Source organism: Quercus suber, unplaced genomic scaffold (genome assembly GCF_002906115.3).
Source record: "Quercus suber isolate HL8 unplaced genomic scaffold, Cork oak 2.0 scaffold_248, whole genome shotgun sequence".
Classification (NCBI taxonomy): Eukaryota; Viridiplantae; Streptophyta; class Magnoliopsida; order Fagales; family Fagaceae; genus Quercus; species Quercus suber.
Window position 1 is genome coordinate 557,656 of NW_027069704.1, and position 19,861 is coordinate 577,516.

Below are 19,861 nucleotides of genomic sequence, written 5' to 3' on the forward strand. Positions count from 1 at the left end.
AACATCTCTGTCATCATTGTGGAGTTGCCAGTCATACTCGACCAAATTGCTACAAGTGGCTAGCCATTCAACAGAGCAATGGCATGATCGCGTCTGGAAGCCAGAATTAGCTTCAATCCTCTCTTGCTCCTCTTAGTGGTCTTCTCAAAGCCCTCATGTCCCTTTCAAACTTGAACGGTTTTAATTCTTCTCCCTCACCGCCGGTTCAAAAGTTTAATTAAAGGAAAGGTTCTTCCAAGGTGTGGAAGAAAAAGGACTCTAAGTGATTTCATCACTTTCTTCTATCCTCTTGTTTTTTTTTTTTTTTTTTGGTTGCATTACTTGTGTGTTTTGCATTTATTTAGAGTCAATCTAGTTTTTTTTTTCTTTGCTTTATTTAACATGTTTTTGTATGATTGCTTTTAGTATTGCTTATTTTGTTTTTAATATAAAAATAAAATTAAAAAATCAGAAAAATACAAAAACAGTGTGTGTTTTGTGTACTTTAGTACTTGTGTACCTTGGATGGCCATTGAAATAAAGTTTCTAAATTTTGTATCTTTTGTAGCTTAGATGAGCACTCTTATGCACAACTAAGCAAGTGAGCTTTGTGGCTCTTGTTTGTGATGAGTAAGATTAAGTTATCTCTTGGACTTAACACTCGTATCACTCTTTTTGACGGGTAAGACTAGAAAATCCTAAGAGAACGGCATAAATAACCATCTCACCACTGTTGCCCGCCAATCATAATATGACACCTGTATGTTTCGGCATAGCAAAAGTGCAATGTCTAAAACTTAACATCTTGGGTATTTCTTTTCTCTCTCTTATATGCCCATGCATGATATGCTAAATAAAAGAAAATATGCAAAGAAAATAAAAGGCAAAAAGATCAAAAATGCTTTAAATATGGTTGCAAGCGTATATTCTAGGAGATGTAGGAGTTATAGGATGTAACTCAAAGGTGATAGTCCCCATCAAACAATTATGATTGTATGTGAGTTAAAGTGATTTTCTCATATCTCAAATTGTCATAACATGTATACACATATGCAATCTTGCGATGATTTTCACACACAATATGCAATATTCTTTACTACTCTTGATACATGTACAGGTACAATGTGATTTGGCCATCACTAGATTTTATATGTGCTAATGTATACTCACTAAACTGTCTTGACTTGTTTTTGAAATATAAAATTGGTTAGATTTGTTTAGTGTATGTGTGTGTGTGTGTGTGTGTGTGTGTGTGTGTGTGTGTGTGTACGTGTTTTTGAGGATCCATGTGCTTAAAATTCTTGTTCAGAGATAATTTTGAGAGCTTAATATGTTGATTGGATCATTTGTTGAGTTGTATGTTGGATTGCATTCATGTCTGTGTTTTTCTCTTCACGAAAATACTGTTTTGAAAAGCTGGCTCGACATCTCCTCGACACCTTCTCAATACCTAGCTATTTGTCGAGTTTCTCAAGCCTTTCTCTTATCGCAATCTCGACACCTCCTCGATACCTGGTGGACCGATTGAGAAAGTTCCTACCACCTCGATAGCTTCTCAAGACCTGGTGGATCGATCGAGCTTCTGTTCTTTGAAGGTGATTCTTGTTTCTTGATACCTCTCGACACCTGCATCTGTCGATGTTCATTTTCTCAACACCTACCTCGACAGCTGTCTCGACACCTCTCAACACCTTAGCTGTCGAAACTTGTTGAGGTTCCTATATAAGCTCTTTCTGCGATTTGGTTCTCACTTTTCTCGATCTTTCTCTCAACAGAATCTCTCTTTTCACTCCCAAACGCTCTTTTCTCACTCAAAACCTTCAATCCACGTGATTTTCGGCCTATCCTTGTTTCAAATCACTTGGTATGCTCTCTTATCTCTTCATTCTTCATGCATTTCATGTTTTAAAACCTAGGTTCTGGGATTTTTGAAAACTTTTGGGGTTTTTTTTCAAAATTGTTGAGTGTTTCTTGAAATTTTGGGTTGGGTTTTCATTTAAATGTGTTTTAAAACTCACACATTACATCACATTTGGATTATAATGATATTCTCATGCATTTAGATGTGTGAAATATGCTTGTGTGCTAGTAGGATTGGATTGGGCTGAGCCTATGATGAATTTTTTCTTTTGCATGTCACATGTTCATGTGTACTCTCTTTTCAATATATTTGATATATTTGAATTGCTTAGGTCTTTTCTAATTGTTTCTCTCTATTATAGATGTTCATTTAGATTCGGCGTCCCGTGATAAGCTCATTTTTCCTTCCGCTATCACGAGGATCCTACGCCATTTTTCTATCCCTTTTCCTGTGTCCGACCACTTCACACACATTTGTGCCATAAATGCCACTACCGTAAAATGTAGTGCAGCAGAGTTTAGGTCACAACAGCCAAATTCCACTCCTTCCTCTTGTTCGGCTCCATCTCATTCCGCTCCATCCACATCCGCTCCCTCCACCTCTATGGGTGAAGTATCTCTTGGAGACATCATGGCGCAGCTGCAGTGCATTGATGCTCACCTTGATACACTCTCCGCTAAGTTGTATCAGGTGAACATTCGTGTCGGTCGTATTGCACGACGACAAGCGACTATGGGTGGTTTTGCTCTTGAGGCTACTCCTTCACCACCTCTTCCAGGGGCTTCTGATTCTGATGGTGAGGATGATGATGATGATGGCATGACGATGACGCTTCGGATGATGATGGAGATACTAGCTCTACCGATGAGATGTCTACTTGACACTCTTACCCTTTGTCACTCGTGACAAAAATGGGGAGTAGTTTTGGATATTGAGAGTAGTCATACTTAGAGGGAGAGTTAGTGTAGGACATTTTGTTACGGGGAGAGTGTTAATTTGAGGGATGTAGTGAGGATATGATGTATCTTTTTCTTTTCTACCTTATTAGATACATTGTTCTTGTACATTAGGTCTTGTGACCATGTTTTACATACATTGTACTTATATTCTTTATATGTGGATGTATGTTTCTTTCACCTACCTCTTCATGTGTTGTTTCTTTTCTATCTTTATACACATGCTTCTTATTATTGTATGCAATCTATTATTTCTGTTTTACACAAAGATGCCTTGATGTATTTTGTTTAAAGTGTTTTAGAAATATAGGCTGTCAAGGTCTACTTGCCATAAACTCTCTTCTTGCAAAATTTTTCAAGAGTTTGTGTTATGGTAGATTTTATTGTATTCAACAAGTGAATATGAGTTGAGTGATTTATGACTTCTCTCATATGTCATTTGTTTGTTCTGGTTTTGTCACGGATTGCCAAAGAGGGAGATTGTTAGGACATATGTGGTTCACTTGTTAAGAACATATGTCATTCTTTTTATGTAATTGGCTAATCCTTTGACAAAATGCACTCAACTTGTAATTAAGTAGCTCTAGATGTTTTTAATACTTCAAGAAACAAGGTTTCAAGATCAAGTGCTGACGTCATCAAGTCTGTCCAAGAAACAAGCTGAAAAAGTGTAGATTCATTAAAACTCAACACCTTCTCGATAGCTACTTGATAACTTCTATTTGTCGAGATTTATAAAATTAGATTTTTCTGATCTGATTTCTTGGGATCCGTGGATATGTTTTTGGACCTTCTTTTCTTCTAACCCTAGGCATATAAAAGAATTGTTTTAAGGGCCGTCAAAGTGTTCACAAGTTGTACAAGCATTGAGCAAACTCTGTTCAAGCAAATTGTGACCGGAGACAAAGTTTTACCCTAGTTCATCTCTTCTGAAAAAGTTGCTGTGTATGTGCACCTTTGGGTTTTGTGACCAAGCATTTTCTTGATCTTCATCGTGGATGAACTGAAGAACTTTGCAGTCAACAACTCTTTCTAGTTGGTGATTGAAGCCGTGTACTGGGATCCGCGCAATTAGTTAGTCACGTACTTGGGAGCTGTGCATCAAAAGGGGGAACTGTCACTACAAAACAAGTCCAATTGGGTATTAGGGTAAGGGTTCAACTACAGGTTGGTAAGGTACTTAGGATTCCTTTACTTGTAACTGCTTATTGTGATAATAGTGGAGTTTCGGGAGTGGTGACCTGAAAATCACCTGGTAAGGTTTTTGCCGTCAAGTTTTTTCCCATTCGTAAACAAATCACCGTGTTATTTATTTTCCGCTACATAATTAGTTTATTGGTGATTTTTTTGTGCTACCACGCGTTTGCATGTTAAATTGATTAATTAATAACTTGGCTAATTAATTAATTGGTTTAATTACAAGGGGTCAATACATTTGTGGGGGAGGGGGAAGTCATCCTTAGGGAATGCCTTATTCAAGTCTCTAAAATCCACACACATCTTTACTTTTCCATCCTTCTTAGGTATGGGCATGACATTGGCTATCCATTCGGCTTGGTTTACAAGCTTGATGAGCCCTACCTTTAGTTGCTTAGTGACTTTCTCTTTGATCTTTAAAAGCCATTTGGTTCTCATTTTTTTCAATTTTTGCTTGACAGGCACCATATGGTCATGAGTATCAACGTGATGTTGGGCTATCTCGAGGTCAATTCCAGGCATATCCGCATAGGATCATGTGAACACCTTTTGAAATTCCATGAGGAATTCTTGAAGATATTTCTTTTATTTTTTATTTAAATTTAAGCCAATTTTAATTAAGCGTAGATTCTCATCATTGCCTAAATTAATAGTTTCAAGAGTTAGTTCCATAGGTTCAATTTTCTTTTCTAATTGTTTATTAATTTCATTTTCAAATTCATTTGAATCATTTAGGTGCAAAATTTCAATGTTATGGGATACATCAAAGTAAGCCAAACTAGAATTCATCTTATTGAAAATATTGAAAAGTACATTGGAACTTGCATTACAAAAATCTTTCCCCCTGTTTTCAAAAAACCCAACCAAGTCCAATTATTAATAGGCCCTATGATAGGCATGATGAATTTGGAAGGATCACTTGGCTCTTCATTGGTGATGGTGAACGCATCCCCACTCATCTTCACTATGGCCTTCAGTGCTTCAGCATCCATGTAGTTCAACCAATCAATCTCTTCTTGCACTTCTTTGATCACCACGGTAGGCCTTTCCTTAAAGATGAGTTTTTCATTAAAGAACATTTCCCAACCCAGATATACCCTTCCATCTTTACCTACCCAAGGTTCGGAGAAGCCACAATAAGGGAAGTCTCCTCCTTCTTTCATGAAATTCCTGTTAAGAGTGCCATGGTTTTTCTTGATTTTGTTGCAACCTTTAAGGAATCCTAGACCCTCCTTGGTCACTTGAGTCTTGATATTTGGGAACTCAACTACCCATTTTCCTTCCTTTCTAAGGCCCACACCAATCATGTATCCCATGTTCTTCATCATTGCAATCACCTCATGGCTATAGTATGGGAACAAATTGGTAGCATACTTTTCATCCTTCAATCCATAGTCAACCATATTCAGGAACTTAAAGCCACTCATTTGAAGCTCGCTCCCTCCTTCCTCAAGTCCACAAATCAGTGCTAGGATCTCACCATCTTCCAGCACTATGGCAATCCCTCCTTTCCATGGAATCTTCATCTTTTTGTGTAGTGAAGAAGGAATTGCCCCATTGGGGTGAAGCCAAGCCCTTCCCAAGAGAAGGTTGTAGTGCTTCACCCTCCTAGTGATATTTGCTACATTGTCCTCCAAAACTCTTTTCTTTAATTCCATAACTCCTTTGGGAAGTATTCCCCATATTTCTATTGCTTCCTTTAGGACTTCATCCTCTTCATCTCATATTCCTTAGACTTCTATGCCATTGATATTGACATTTGTAGTTTCTATCAACTTCGAGCAATCCCATTCAACTTCAGCTACTTGTACCCAATTTTGATATAGAGGGGGAGCCCTATGGTAATCGGGCAAAGGGTTCTTTCTAATGTTGGGTTTGGTGATGATGTTAGGATTTGGGAGGGTTCCATTGTTTGGTCTTGTATCTCGTGTTTAAGGCGAAAGTAATTGTTAGTTTTAGTGGTGGTCCCCCCTCCATATGTGTTCTTGGTTGGACGCTTGCTTTCCCCTTTCTATAATTGTCCATTGTTGAAAGCATCTTCAATTCTTGTCCCACAATCACATAATTCTCCAAATGAACAGTGATGACAAAAGCCTACTGTTGTAAACCGAAAGCAAGCTCTTTACGATCATGTTGATTTGGTTTTTCTCATTTGGCCTATTGACCATTCTAGATGCCTTGTTCTTCCATCTAGTCATGTAGAAAACGTCTCCCCTATGCCTTGTTTGGTAGTCTCTAAATCCCTTAAAGTCACATCAATCATGGTGTTGAAGATGAATTGGTCCACAAACAACTCCACTACTCATTCCACACCTTGGTTTTGCTTGGATCAAGGCTATAATACCATCTTGATGCACCTCCCGTGAGTGAGAGGGGAAATGCATGCAAAGTTTGCCTCTCATCTAGCCCTTTCATTTCCGCAATGCTTAGGTATCTTCTTATGTGTTGCTTTGGATCCCCACTCCCATCAAATTTTTCTACATTAGAGATTTTGAACTGAGGAGGCAACGCAATGGGAGTCTTTGAGCTTATTCCCCCCATGTTATAGAGGTAGTCATCCATCCCTTGTGCCTTACAGAAGGCAAGTTACATCTTCTCCATATTTTCCCTCATAGCTATGGTTTCCGCGGTGAGCTTCTTAACTTGCTTGTTTCTCTCATACTCCACTTTGTCTTTTTCGTCCCATTCTTCATCTTCCTCCTCATCATCATGGATTTCCACACATGTTGATTCCTTGAGCCTAGATTCTTCCAACCTAGTGAGACACCATCCCATTTTCTTAAGGGCTTCTCCAAGTTCTTCCAAAGCCGTAAGGATCTTTTATGCCATTGGGTCTTCCATGGAGGTAGCCATTGTCTCTTGGGGGTTTTCTTCTTCTTGGTATGTATCCACTGACTTGATTAAGCGCTTTCCTTTCTCTTGAATCCAAATAGGAGTGGGGACTTGTTTTCTTGACTTTAGCAGTGCAATGATGCTTGAAAAGAAGTTCCATTTTCATTAAGCTCATGTCCCTATTAAAAGGTTCCTTTTAAATTTAGATGTTCTTGTAAAATTCTTAAGTTGATTTTAATGAAGGCCTAATTACAATATCACTCCCTTTCCTCTCATAGATCCTTGCCCCTTGTTTAATTGGGCTTTGGTCCATTTATAATAAAGCTCTCATCTTACTCTCATGGGCTTTTGTTAGAATGTACTTAGGAATCTTCAACCCTTTGTCTCAAACTTGGGCCTACAATGTATTCATCACCTTTGGGCTTTTCATTTTTATTCATTATTTCAACACTCTTTTTGAAATAGCCCTCTAGCTAGAATACTTTGTAGCCATCCTTTCAAAGTCTATGATATTCTCATCATTTTAGGCCTAGGCATACAATAAATAGACCCAAGATTAGGGAGTTTCATTTTGGCTTTGATTCAGGCATACTTGTTACCTTAAGCCCAAAGTCCTCTTTTTCGAAAAGCCTTTTAATTCAGGCCCATGATAGCAATTAGGTTATGGTCTTATGAACTTTTCAAGTTAAGATATACCTTTAGATTTAGGGACAAGTCTCTTATATGTAAGAACTTCTTTTCTTTTGTCCAATAACATCTTAGGGTATATCATAACTTTAGAGCCATCCCTTTCATTTTTATACCTTTTATTTGTCCCTTAGAATTAGGTGAATACATGATATATAGTTGAACAAACAAGAGATATATAAAGGGTAACCTTCATGGCAAGATCTAGGATCTCTCTAATGTGGGTAGGCTCCCTAAGGCTAAAGGGATAGATAAGTAGGTCACTTACAACTAGGTGGGCTATGATTCCAACCAAGGGCTTAAGTGGATCCCATAATGGATTGGTAGCAAACCTTTATAGTACTTAAGGCCCATTATAGGCGATGACACTGATTGTGAGTTGGTGGGATGAACGTCGAAAAATTTGGGCCCAAATGGAGCCTTCCATCTTCCCACTCATCATCAACCAAGGTTAAAGGACAAAAGAACAAGTGAATGTGTGTGCAACAAGTATTGAAAATATTTTTATCAAGGTTAAGAAATAAGACACATAGGAATTAAACTCATCGTCCCTAGCGCAGTCGCCACTGTGGGTACAACAAAATGGAATCGCCACTTAGTTATATGGTCTAGGAACCATGAATATAGTGTCCTTTCAAGGAAGGACCTTTGATCTTACTACCAGAGTTTGGGTTCGGAGTTTAGGTACATTCTTGGGAATATGTTAGGCACCCAAGATTGCCCAACCCTAAAGTTGGCCTCCCATCATTGTGTCTTATACCTTAACATCATTAAAAGCACTTTCAACACTTGCATCTATACTCACGCACGCACTAACATACATCTATGCATACAATCATGGTATCCTTCATCCCAAACACATATATTTATCTATCTAAAACAAAAGCGAGCCAAGGTGTAAAAGAAAACCCTAGCATTCATCTAACATGTGAAAACCTATCATGCATCTACAACCAGGCAGCAAGCAAACATATTACAAAACCCTAATCTTACATCTAAGCATGTTCTATCATATCATCAAAGTGAAACCTTAATACAATGCATGAACATCACTAATGCATGACTTATCCTTTACTTACCTCTCAGTAGCACGACACCTATGGCATCAATGCATGAAAATGTGAATGCATGATATTAACATTAAGAAACCCTAATCTACACATGTGATAACAAACAAACATGTTAAAAAGTAAACAAATAGTTATGGGGCTTGAAACATATGAAAAGGAGGCTACACAGAATACACATATGAGTGCAGAAACAAAACAAACAAAAATTAGGGTTTTTGGGTAATGGCATCACGCACGCTAGAATAGATCTACGTACGCATAAGTTCAGCCTATGTGTGTAGGCTAGATCATGTATATGCAGATTCTTACCCAAAAAACCTAATTTACACAAAAATAGAACAAAAGCCAAACAAAACATAAAACATAAAATCTAACATCCTAACATGCTTAAAGACATAAAGAAAATCTAAAACTAACCTAAACAAACATGTGTAAACATAAACTAAACAAAACACAAATTAAAATAAAGATTAAAAGCACAAAAGAAAAGGAAAAGTTTAAAAGGATACCTTAAAGTAAAAGCTCCTAGGCTTGATTTTTTACCATTCCCCTTAGTCAAATCAATCACAATTTAACAAAATAGTGATTAGCAATCTTAAACGCAAAGGATTAGGGTCAAAAAAGGTCCCAATCAAATAAAAATGACTTGAGGGTGTTCTATAAAAAACTCCCTTTTGATTCACTATTTTTTAGTGAATCTTGGATTTTTCTCGTGGGATTTTCGTCTGTCTTGAAAATGAACCATGTAAATCATTTTATAGTTGAAAAAATGGGGTTTGGAATGGCTCTCAAATGATGGAGGATTCGTTCCAAACCTCAACCATTATTGTAGAAAATTTGTCTTTCTTATACTTTTGAAACCCTAGCTATGTACACAAGAATGTGTCTGCATTCATAGGCTACGAGTCGCGTACGCAGGCCACAACTCACGTACGCAAGCTAAGGGCCACTTTGATTATTCAATTTCCAAAAATAGATTTTTGCTCATTTAAAAGGTTATATTTACCATTTTAACACTCCTTAAGTCACTTTAATATCTAATTGGGCTCTAAACTTTCCTTAGGCCTTAGAGTTCGAGCATCATTGGGGAACAGGGGCTCGAGTCATAAGGGGTACAAACTGCGGTGTCTACACCAAGCGCCATGCATACGTGGGGATGGGCCTGCACATGCAGATTTGACTTTACATATGCAGGGTTGAACTTGCGTACGTGGGCCGCAAATCAGAAAAACCCTAACTAACTTCCTTAAGTATAAAAGTAGTCATTTGAGTCCAAAACCCTCACCAACGTATTTCCAACCCAGAAAACACTTTTTTGAGGTCCTCCAATGGCATAAAACTCTCCTCTTGATGCCTCCACTTGGATTAGGAAGCTTGGTGTTGATTTCAAGGATTCCATTACTCCTTATGGTCTTTCTTGCACTTTTCCCTATCATCAAATTAGGGTGGATGAACTTCTTCTTTGTGCTGCTGCCAATTATTGGGTTCCTTCTCGGCATGTATTTCGCTTCAACGAAATAGAACTATGCCCTACTATTGAGGAATTTGCTGCCATCATGGGTGAACTAGAGATTGATGACCTCATCTTCCTTACCATGGGTAGGAATCTTCCTTCCTTGCTACAAGTCGTGTTGGGCATCCCTTCCATCACAGCACATAAGTGGTGTGTCTTTGGGAAACTTAGCATACGTTTGGGAAGTAATGAAAAATTAAAATTATTTCACTATTCAGCTTATTTTTGCTACCATTCATGGGCTCCACTACCCTTTTTGGTACTATTCATAGACCCCATTGTACTATTTCAACTAATTTTTACCTTTATCTATAGTACTTACAGTAATAAGTTTTCAGTTTTAGCAAATTAAACGATATCCAAATAGGCCCTTAACCTTAAGTTGGTTTTTGAGTATTTTTCTGATTCAACCCTTCCCGAAGGTGAGAAAGGCCACTCTCATACTTTCTTCGTGCCTTTTGCTTATGTGCTCTTGCAAGGTATTTCTTGGTTTAAAACTCGTATTATGTGGACCTTCAGATGTGCATGATAGCATATATGCTAAAGAAAGGTAATCCAGTGGGCTAGATCTTGGTAGAGACCCTCAATATCTTGGATGCCTTTCATAGGAAGGAAGCAAAATTCTTTGCAGGAAGTTCTCTTCTCCTTCAGGTATAATCCCTAATTTTTGCCTAGGTTCTCAACCTAGTAGGATCCCTCTAATTTTGCATGGATTGCTTTTTTTTTGCCTTTCGGTTTGTTTTTGTTTCCCCCCAAGAAATGGCTACAAGAGAGACTTCAGTTGCTTCAACCTCCCACCATTCCTCTTAGCACATACCTTCCTAGGCACCTTAGGGACCACCGGCTTCATCGAAATGACATGGGCTTTGAGGCGTATATGGAGCTTATAGGTTGCCTCAAGGAGACCAACATTCAATAGGTCGTGGAATGGTGGCATATCTCAAGCATGGTCCATAGTTGCTGCAAGGACCACTGTGTGACTTTAGTTGGGCTTTGATGTTGTTCTTACTACTCCACTTGTCGTATCTCAAGGCAATTTGGAAAGCGTCAAGGAGCTCCTGATGATGAAGGGGTCTACCACACCGCAATGTTCACCAATAGGATTTTGGGATGGATCAGTGAGGCTTGGCCATGTTGCAGGGTGACAAAAGACATAATTCCTCCCAAATGCATCTACCCCACTACAAGGTACAAGCAATGGTTAGAGGATGACATGAAATGGATTCTGGAGGATGAGAAAGCTTACATGAAGACTAGCAAGAAAATAAGGAGGACTGAGTAACCACCTTGATATGCCCTATGTTTTACTTTTCTGCACTTTCAGGACCAAGTCTCATTCTTTAAGGTTTCTTGATTTCTCCTTCTTGTTGAATGCTCTAGCAATCCTTTTTTGGTACCCTTATGCATGATATTTTGTCATAGCCCTCTTTTCATCTATCAAAGCCAATTGTTCATATCTCACCTTAACCCAATCCTCTTCTAGGACCTTGGTTTCCACCAATACCCTTAAAGATTGTATCTCCACCTCAATAGTAAACACCGTCTCACTACCGTAAACCAAAGAGTAGGGTGTTGCCCCAGTCGATGCACGGATAGAAGTTCTGTAACCCTATAAGGCAAACAGAATCTTCTCAGCCCAATCCTTGTATGTCACTACCATCTTGGCTAGGATGTTCTTCACATTCTTATTGGTTGCTTTTACAGCCCCATTAGCTTGTGGTTGATATGGTGAAGACTTGTGATACTCAATGTTGTACAACTCCATGATCCTTCGAACTTCACCCTCAAAGTGGGAACCATTATTGGAGATAATCTCTTGGGGTACCCCAACCTGGCATATGAAGTTGTTTTCTAAGAACCAAGCCACTTGCTTGGCCTTCAATATGGAGTAAGAGGCTGCTTCTACCCATTTGGTGAAATAGTCAATTGCTACCAAAATGTATTCATGCCCATTTGAAGCTTTAGGGGCTATTCTTCCAATCATATCTATGACTCAAACCAAGAATGGCCATGGAGAAGTCATGCTATATAACTTACTAAGCAGTACATGGTTCAAGTTGCTGTGTGTCTGACAATCATGGCAACTCTTCACTTAGTCCACACAATCAGTCTCTATTGTATTCCAATAGTACCCTATTCCTTCTTGACTAACGTTCTTCCATTCATATGAGGGCCATAAATCTCTAGATGCACTTCTTCTATTACTCTCTTAGCTTCTTCCCTCTTCAAACAACGAAAATGTATGCCATCATAGGATTTTTTATAGAGTTGCCCCTCGTATAGGATATATTGAGTTGCCATCATTCTAATGGAACAACGTTCTCTCTTATCGGCACCATTTGGATATGCCTTTAGTTCCAAGAACTTCATGATGTCATAGTAACACGGAACTTCCTCTTCCTCTATGGTCAATACTGGCGCTTTGGTTTTCCTTTTATGCACTTCCTCATAACTTTGCTCAATCTCTAAGGGTCATGTCCATACTCCCTCGGGTATTTCTACCATGGAGGCTAAAGTAGCTAAGGCATCCGCAAATTGATTTTGAGCTCTAGGGATAATTGTGTACTCAATCTTGTCAAAGGTCTTGGTCAATTCCTCCAAGTATTGTTGATAAGGATTCAAATGTTCCTTTTTCACCTTCTATAACTTTTGCGCTTGGGCTATAACCAATGTTGAATCCCCGAAGACTTCGACCTCCTTTACCCCCAATTCTCGAAGAGCTTCTGTTAGGACATATGTGATTCAATATTAAGAACATATGTCACTATTTTATGTAATTGGCTAATCTTTTGACAAAACGCACTTTACTTGTAATTGAGTAGATCTAGGATGTGTTTAATGTTTCAAGAAATAAGGTTTCAAGTTCAAGTGTTAAAGCCATGCAAGTCTGTCCAAGAATCAAGTGAAGAAGTGTTATTCATAAAAGCTCGATAGCTAGTATCTATCGAGGTTTAAAAGAGCTGTTTCAGCCTGAGGCTCAACAGCTGCTCGACAGATAGGGTATCTGTCGAGATTTATGAAAAACAGATTTTCAATTTTGATTTTCATCCAATCCATGAGTTTGTGTTTGGGCTTTCTTTTCTCACAACCCTAAACATATAAAAGGATTATTTTAAGGGCCGTAAAAGGTTACGTCCAATTGCACAAGAGCACAATTCCACAAGTGTGAAGAAAAGTATGACCAGAAACCTAGTTTGCCCTAGTTCTTCTTTCTCTTGAAGAAGCTGTTGTGTTTGTACACCATATGATTTTGTGACCAAGCAACTTCATGATCTTCATCATGTGATGAACAGAAGAACTTTGTAGCCAACATTCTTCTCAAATTGGTGATCAAGTCGAGTACTTGGATCGGTGCAATTAGCTAGTCACGTACTAAGAGCCGTGCATTGAAAAGGGAGAGATTGTCACTACAGAACAAGTCCAATTGGGTATTGGGGTAAGGGTTCAACTGTAGGTTGGTATAAGGTACTAGGATTCCTTTACTTGTAACCATTTTTTTTTTATAATAGTAGATTCTCGGGAGTGGTGACCTTAAAATCAACCGATGGGGTTTTTGTCATGTAGGTTTTCCCCATTCGTAAACAAATCACCATGCCAATTTATTTTCTACTACATACTTTAGATAGTTCGTGATTTGTTTGTCTTACCACGCGCTTTGCATGTTAATTTGATTAATTAATAAATTTGACTAATTAATTAATTAATATATCACAATGGGTCAATACACTTTTGACCTATCAAGTGGTATTAAAGCAAGCACACTCTAATTAGGGTTAATATTTGCTGTGTGATCCATTAACCCCTGTTTGTCATGGATAGAGGATAATCTCTTATTATACCTCATTTATTTGATGGCACTAGCTATGCATTCTGGAAAGTATGCATGAGAGCTTTCTTGTAGTCTTTAGATAAGAAAGTGTGGCAAGCTGTGCAAATAGGCTGGAATAAGCCTACAGAAGCACCGGCCAATTGGGATGATGCTAAGATCAAGGTGGCAAACTTCAACAATAGGGCATTAAATGCTTTATTCAGTGCAGTCACGAATGAGGAATTCAAGAAGATATCCTTTACTGAAACTGCTAGGGAAGCATAGACCATTCTCCAAACAACCTATGAAGGAACTAAGGTTGTCAAGGATTCAATGCTTCAAAAGCTCACTACAAGCTTTGAAGAGATCAAGATGGAGGAGGATGAGTCGTTCGATGAGTTCTATGCCAAGCTTAAGGACATAGTGAACTCAACTTTTAATCTTGGGGAAACTATTCCTGAACCCAAGATTGTGAAAAAGGTGCTCGGATCTCAACCTGAGAGATTTCATGCCAAGATCACTGCCATTGAGGAATAAAAGGACATCGAAAAAATTCATTTAACTAAGCTGGTTGGAAATCTACAGACCTATGAGTTAGGTTTGACGAGGATAGGGAAATCAAGTAAGAGCAAGAGCATGGCTTTGAAAGCCAAAAGCAGTGACACTGATAAGTCTTCAGATAATGAAGATTCTAAGATGAAATCCTATATCACGAGGTAGTTCAAGAAGTTTATGAAAAATGCCAAGGTGAAAGGATTTGATAAAGACCGAAAGCAATCCAGTTCTTCGTGATTCAAAAGTCAAGATAAAGGGAAGAAAGATGCTAAGGATGGCGATTAGTACACTATTCCCTCTGGACCAAAGTGCTTTGTGTGTCAAGACTACGGTCACATGAAACAAGAGTGCCCTACGTATCTCAAGACTATTGGGAAAAGTAAGGCACTTGCTGCTACTTTGAGCGACATTGAGCCTGAGGATGACTCCGATAATAAGGATGATAGAATCCTAAATGCCTTCACTACCATTGTAAATCCAACTGAAGGGATTGTTGAAGATGTGGATGAAGAAGAGGAATTGGTGGAGTCTAAGTTTAAAAAGATGGATGAACAAGTTGACATCCACACAGCCTATGCAAAGTTATACAAGGTCTCCGAAAAGCATGAAAAGTTGTATAGGTTGGCCACCAAGAAGCTTAGTGATGTAAAGCTTGAGCGAAAAGAAATCTCCATAAAATTTTATGAAGCAAATTAGATTATTGGAGCACTGAGATTTGAGAATAATTTCTTGGCTGAGAAGACCAAGAAGCTTAAGGCAGAACTGTTCCAAATTAAAGCTCAGTTGGAAAGGACTTCAAGTGCTAAGCTCGATGAGATGTTTAGTCTTTAGAAAGCTGCTTCTGACTGAACCAGTTTAGGGTATAATTTCTCTTCCCCTAGTATTACTTCTACTAGCACTATTGTTTTTGTTCTTCCTACTAATAATGTTGAAATAGAGAACAATGATGTTAAGAATGAATTAGCTAGTGAGAACGTAGACAAGGGTAAATCTATCTTAGGAGCACTCCCTAAGCTTGATAAGAAAAAGGTCAAGAACCCTAGGGCTAAAAAGGGAAATACTCAAAAGCCAAAACAGAAAAAGCAGCATTTCTGTCATCACTGTGGTGCAACTGGACATACTCGATCTAATTGCTATAAGTGGTTATCCACTCAACAGATTAACGGCATGATCGCATCGGGAAACTAGAATCAGCTTCCATCCTCTTTTGCTCCTCTTGAAGATCTTCTCAAAGCCCTCATGTTCTTTTCGAACTTGAACGATTTTAACTCTTCCCCCTCACTGCCGGATCAAAGGTTTGCTAAACGGAAAGGTTCTTCCAAGGTGTGGAAGGAAAATGGCTCCAAGTGTTTTTGTCACTTTTTCTCTCTTTCCCCTTCTTGTTTTTGGTTTTACATTACTTGTGTGTTTTGCTTTCTAGTTTTTAGTCAGTCTAGTTTTATGCATTACTTTGTTTTTATTCAACATGTTTTTGGTTGTTTTCTTTTCAGGTTTGCTTTATTTTATTTTTCATATAAAAAAAAATGAAAAATACAAAAATAGTGTGTGTTTGAGTACATTGGTACTTATGTAACTTGGATGGCCATTAAAACAAAGTTTTCTAAACTTTGTATCTTTTGTAGCTTAGATGAACATCTCTATGCACAACTAAGCAAGTGAGCTTTGTGACTCGTGTTGGTGATGAGTAAGGTTAAGTAATCTCTTGTACTTAACATGCATATCACTCTTTTTGACGGGAAGGACTAGAAAATCCTAAGAGAAAGGCATAAATAACCATCTTACCACTGTTGCCCACCAATCATGAAATGACATTTGTATGCTTCGGCATAGCAAAAGTGGAATGTCAAATGCTTAACATCATTGGGTATTTCTTTCTCTCTCATATATGCCCATGCATGGTTTGCTTAAAAGAAAAATATGCAAAGAAAAATAAAAGCAAAAAGATCAAAATGTTTTATATATGATTGCAAGCAGTATTCTAGGAGATGTGGAAGTTATAGGATGTACCTCGAAAGTAATAGTCCCCATCAAACAGTTATGATTGTGTGTGAGTTAAAGTGATTTTCTTATATCTCAAATTGTCATAACATGTAGACACTTTTGCAATCTTGCGATGTTTTTCACACACAACACACAATATTCTTTGCTACTTTTGATACATGTGTAAGTACAATGTGATTTGGCCATCACAAGGAATGCATGTGTTAATGTATGCTCATTAAACTGTCTTAACTTGTTCTTGAAATATAAAATTAGTTAAACTTGTTTTGTATGTGTGTGTGTTTTGGATCTAAATGCTTGACATTTTCTGTGATTGAGAGATGTTTTTAAGAGCTTAAAATGTTGTTTGGATCTTTGGTTGAGTAGCATGCTTGATTGCATTCAAATTTGTGTTTCTCTCTTCTTTGAAAAACTGTTTCTAAGCAATCTCGATAGCTTCTCGATAGCTCTCAACAGCTAGGCTATCTATCGATACCCTTAAGCTGCTTTTTATCACATTCTCAATAGCTCTCGATAGCTAGTTCGATCCATCGAGAAACTTTCTGTCTCCTCGATAGCTACCTCGATCCATCGAGCTTCATTATTGAGAAATTCTCTCGTTAGATCCTCGATAGATGGTTCGACAGCTAAAACACGCCTTTTTATGGCTTAATAGCTCTCCATCGATCGAGCTTTATGAAGTTTCTATATAAAGATGCCTCGCGATTTCAGATCTCATTTCCTCGATCTCTCTCGATGCTTTTAGACTCTTCACCTCCAAAAACACTTCTCAAGCACTCCAAACTTCCTCCTCACTCAATTTTTGGTCTCAAGATCATTTTTCTTCATCTGGTATGTTGATTTCTCCCTCTTTCTCATGCATTTCATATCTTCTGACCTAACTTATGGGATTTTTTATAAACTTTGGGGTTTTTCAAAATTAATGAAGTTTTTGTGCAATTTTTTGGGATGGATTTTGCTTCAATAAGTTTAAAACTTCATGCATTGCATAACATATGCATTATAACAATAGTTTATGCATTTTAGATGTGTGTTTACTTTGTTGCTATGTTGTGTGCTAGTAGGTTTGGATTAGGCTGAGCCCATTATGTATTTATTTTTGCATGTCACATATTCATGCATTTTCATATATACGTACCTTCAAGTTTCTATATTTGTTATATTAAATCAGTTTGGTACTTTTCTGATTGTCTCTCTCTCTCCCTCTCTCTGTGGTTCTTACGTTAGTTGTGTCATGGCACCTAAACATAAATCTACTCCGTCCCCAAACTGTCTTCGTTCCAAGGCGTCTTCTTCTTTTTCTTCATCTGACCGCACTCCATCTCACATATGGTTCCGTGATGAGAAGGTCAAATCGGACTTCTTGGAGAACTTTTCACAACAAGGCATTCATTCGAAACACCAAGTCAATTTGTCAGACTTTTCTGACACTGACCTGTCCGCTATCATCTACAGTAGGGGTTAGGAGTCACTATGTGGCACCCCGATCATGTGCCCTTCCGTGATTATACAGGAGTTCAACTCCAATATGCACGGATTTGATTACTCTATACCCTAGTTTGTCACTCATGTCTACGCATGGTAGTTACTCCAGGTATTATATCCGAGGTACTACACGTGCCTAGGGTAGCGCATCCGGACTACCCTAGCTGTGAGCGTCTGCAAACAATGTCCAAAGTCAAACTCTGGTCTCTATTTTGTGAGACACCTTCTTCTTGGGGTGATCGTCAAAACACCTCATGCTCGGCCTTTGCTAAAGGTCCAAGAATCCTTAACATGGTGATGACATTTATTCTCCATCCATTATCTCACTATAACACTATCACAGAGCTTCGTGCTCGATTTTTGTTATCCCTCATTGAGGATATCTCTATTGACTTCCCTTCTCACTTTATACTTTCCCATTTAGATGTCTATAAGGATACAGCGACCCATGATAAGCTCATTTTTCCTTCGGCCATCATGCAGCTCCTTCGCCATTTCTCTGTTTCCTATCCCAAGTCTCCCCACTTCACGTTTATGTGTGCCATTGATGCTGCTACTGTTAAGCAGAGTCTTGCACAGCTTCGCTCTAGGCAGCCCTAAATAAAGACAGTAGCTTATCCAACTTCTACCGCTCCATCCACCCCCGCTCCTTTATCTTCAGCGGGTGGAGTGACACTTGAAGCCATCATGGCACAGTTTGTGTGCATGGATGCTCACCTTGACACTCTCAGCAATGAGTTGCGTCAAGTGAACACCTATGTTGGTCATATTGCATGACGACAGGCTGTCATGGGTGGTTTCACTGTCGCTTCCTCTCCATCTCTACCAACCTCTAATGATGAGAGTGACAATGGCTCTGGCAATGATGATAATGGCTCGCCTAGTGATGATGAGATGTCTACTTGATTTACTTGCCCTTTGTCACTTGTGACAAAAAAGGGAAGTAGTTTTGAGATGAGAGTAGTCATACTCATAGGGGGAGGGTTAGTATAGGAGACAGGGGGAGTGTATACTGAGGGATGTAGTGAGGCTTCTTGTATCTTTTCATTTCTTTCTATTTTAGATACATTATAACTTGTATATTGGTCTTGTGACCACGTAACATACATTGTACTTTTATTTGGTTGATATATATATTTTGATGTATGTTCTTTCACCTATCTCTCCATATGTTGTTTCTTTTCTCTCTTTATACACATGTTTCTTATTTTGATTGTATGCAATCTATTATTTCTGTTTCACACTAAGATGCTTTGATGAGTTTTATTTAAAGTGTTTCAGAAATACAGGTTGTCAAAATCTATTTGCCATAAACTCTCTTGTTACAAAGTTTTTCAAGAATTTGTGTTATGATAGATTTTATTATATTCAACAAGTGAGTATGAGTTGAGTGATTTATGACTTCTCTCATATGTTCATTTGTTTGTTATGATTTTGTCACGAATTGACAAAGGGGGAGATTGTTAGGACATATGTGATTTAATGTTAGGAATATATGTCACTATTTTATGTAACTAGCTAATCCTTTGACAAAACGCACTTTACTTGTAATTGGGTAGATCTAGGATGTGTTTAATGATTCAAGAAACAAGGTTTTGATGGAAATAAATGTGAACGCAGTGGAAAAATAACGGATCTACATCATTCAAAATTGACAACATGCATTAAGTAAATTTCAAAATTTGAGAACAAGAGAGCATACCTTGAAGCGGTGAATTTCAAAACCGAAGATTGAAGCACTTAGGAATACTTTTAATCTTCACTCCAATTCTACTAACGCCCAAGAAGTGTGTCTCTCAATTGGTTACAAAGGGATGGTTAGATTGTGACATACACTCACTTCCACACCATTACAATGTTGTGTATTTTCTCTTCCAAAATTCTGTACGTTTTTCCCTTTATATCTAACCAATTATC